At 31.4% G+C, this 2712-nt stretch overlaps 3 long non-coding RNA genes across 3 annotated transcripts; 2 read left to right on the forward strand and 1 right to left on the reverse strand.

The window, feature by feature from the left end:
• Nucleotides 1–71: 71 nt before the first annotated feature.
• Nucleotides 72–542, forward strand: LOC109585972 (uncharacterized). Its single transcript, XR_002186757.1, has 2 exons — nt 72–260; nt 316–542. It is a non-coding gene; the product is annotated as an uncharacterized LOC109585972 (long non-coding RNA).
• A 553-nt stretch (nt 543–1095) lies between these two features.
• LOC109585975 (uncharacterized) lies at nt 1096–1473 on the forward strand. Its single transcript, XR_002186760.1, has 2 exons — nt 1096–1161; nt 1215–1473. It is a non-coding gene; the product is annotated as an uncharacterized LOC109585975 (long non-coding RNA).
• A 401-nt stretch (nt 1474–1874) lies between these two features.
• LOC109585970 (uncharacterized) lies at nt 1875–2657 on the reverse strand. The gene is made up of 3 exons (XR_002186756.1): nt 2550–2657; nt 2243–2378; nt 1875–2194 (listed from the first exon to the last, which is right to left on the reverse strand). It is a non-coding gene; the product is annotated as an uncharacterized LOC109585970 (long non-coding RNA).
• Between the last annotated feature and the right edge of the window lie 55 nt (nt 2658–2712).

Below are 2712 nucleotides of genomic sequence, written 5' to 3' on the forward strand. Positions count from 1 at the left end.
ATGAAGGAATTCAGTTTATTTACTCATGCATTCCAATGTAATCCATTTGTATGCACAAGTTAAAGAATGTGTGTATGAGAGTACAGAACTAGTTAGACTCTGTTTACTCAATAGTATGGAGTGTAACTTAATACTGTTTGCAAACAGTATAATTACACAATAGTATGATGTCATCAACACTATAACATGCATAGTGCTAGTTAGTCTCAATAGCATGATGCATCATTTCCTGTTGCTCTAGCTTGTCTGACATGGCAGAAGTAAGTCCTAGCTTAGAGTGATATGTGTTTAATACTCTATCTATTGTATTTGTAGCCTCTTAATGGAGTGTGTGTAGCATGTAAAGAAGATAGTACTGTGTACAATGTCGTCTTATTTGAGTGTATGGAGTATCATTGTCTATGTGACTCTTGTATGAACTCTGATGAATTAAAAGGCTGTCCTATTCACAAATTTTCAAAGAGAAGAACAAGTTCCAGAAAATTTTAATTGTTTTGATGAATTATTTCATTACATGATATATAGATTTATATAAAAATCAATAATTACATAGTAGATTCTATAACCACTTGAGCTAAATATGACTCAGAAAGAAGTTCTGATTGTATTAAATTACTGATAGCACTACAGTCAAAATTGTGCCATAAATGGATGACGACACATGATTATTTAATAAAGTTCAAAGCTTAGGTTATGCGCATACAATGAATTGAGAAATTCAAATCTATCAATAGCATGGCACAATGTATTTGCATACACTCCATCATAACTTAAACTAAATGCACGTATATGCATCTAATTTTAAACACTTCAACTCAATATAATCATGAAACATTACTTTTGATAATGAACTTGAGAACTATTATATTAAAATAATTTTAGAAAGTATTAGATCCACTATGGCAAGTCTGATACTATAAATACTGTACAATCTCACATAGATACATGTATAACAGTGCATTTCAAAATAGTGGGAAGGACGGTTGGCCTTATAGTATGGAAGTTCAAAACTGGGATTGGCTATGGTCAGCTAGTGACATACACTATGAATTTAATCTACCCGTAATTATATAGCGATAATGCGTATTTTTTGCTATAAAAAGCACAGTCCAATTCCCAGCAAACTATAGCGGCTTGTTTACAGTGACATTAATATATCAAGTAAGATACTATATCTATAAATATAATTACAGTTGTATATACTTCAAAAACAGATATGGATCCATGTGATCACCCAAATGAAACACAGGTCATATTGGAGTACACCAATGGGACTTCCAAAAAAAGTTGTGAGAGGTGCATTAGAGGAAATGCAGAACAAGTTCAAAAAGAAAAAGGAAGTATGATGCTTAAATCAAAGAAGGATGTAGAGAAAATTCTCAGTAAAAAGCAATAACTTAAAAATGTACAGACATTAATTTGCTAATATAGGCTATGAAGTTTTAATGTTGAGTTAAAAACTTAATAAAATTACATTATTAATCATAGGGTGATGTGTGGCAATGATACCATGGCATTACTATACAATGTATGGATAAGTATAACTATTAGAGCAAAACCAGAATTTATTCATGCATTAGAGTCTTAAAGGACTGCACATACAATGTACATGGCCCTATCTATAAGCACTACTAGTAAAGTATCTCTGTTTTATAGCTTATAGATCTAGTATGTCATGTGAAAACTTCAAAAAAACATTTGAACATGCAACAAAGAAGTGAACACTTTGTGTCTTGCTAAGCACTTGTAGTCGTGTTTGTCTTGATTTACACCCCATGCAATATTTGCATGGATTTGCAATTGTAAACCATAAAACTATTTACATAGTTGAACCAGTGCCTTGGGTATGTTTGGTATGCTGTATGCATCAAATCTTCAGTCATAATAAGCTATCTTGAACAAATCAATATCAAAAATCAATACTAAATTACAAAAGTATTATTCATTCCTATGGCATCCAATGTATTGGAATAGCCGAAATTCATATATACAAGGAACATCATTACAATAAACTTGTATTCCATACGGGTTTTCATCTTGTGGCACACCTCTAGATTGATTCAATTTCGGTAATGGAACTGCAACAGCTTGAGACAAATCACATTCTTCAACTTTACCATTTGGATTAACTGAATAAACGATACAATTATCTGCCAATATTGAATTGACCTCGTCTTTAAGCTCCTTAAAAATACTGTGAAATTTAACCAGCAGTGAGTCATAAGTATAATTTACACTTTACCCTTTTGATGGTTGATATTGAATGAAGTGGTTTGTTCTTGATTCAGCTCCAATCTTCAAAGGTCGTATAGCCATTAGAATAGCATCTTTCTTGAAGCATCTGTCTGGTGCATAAAGCTTTTCAAGCAGCAAGTTAGCTATTAAAAAACATTATTATGACCACAGACAATAATGCTAACAATAACATGAAATTAGTAATGGTCATATACATATGCTACAAAAGGTCACTATCTATTATTGATAATTAATTTACTTAATTGGTGCTATCATGAAACTAGTATTATATAGTAAAATTATTAAATTGATACCTGTTATTACTTTTGACTGATCAGTAATTGGTCCAATTACAATAAGGTCAATGGAACAACGGTATACTTGTTCCTCAAACAAATCTTGAAATGACTCTTCTGACTAATATTGCATGGAATTAGCTTCAAAAAATAATACATATAGCTGCTTTTACCTTGCAAA

Source organism: Amphimedon queenslandica, unplaced genomic scaffold, assembly GCF_000090795.2.
Source record: "Amphimedon queenslandica unplaced genomic scaffold, v1.1 AMPQUscaffold_12975, whole genome shotgun sequence".
Lineage (NCBI taxonomy): Eukaryota > Metazoa > Porifera > Demospongiae > Haplosclerida > Niphatidae > Amphimedon > Amphimedon queenslandica.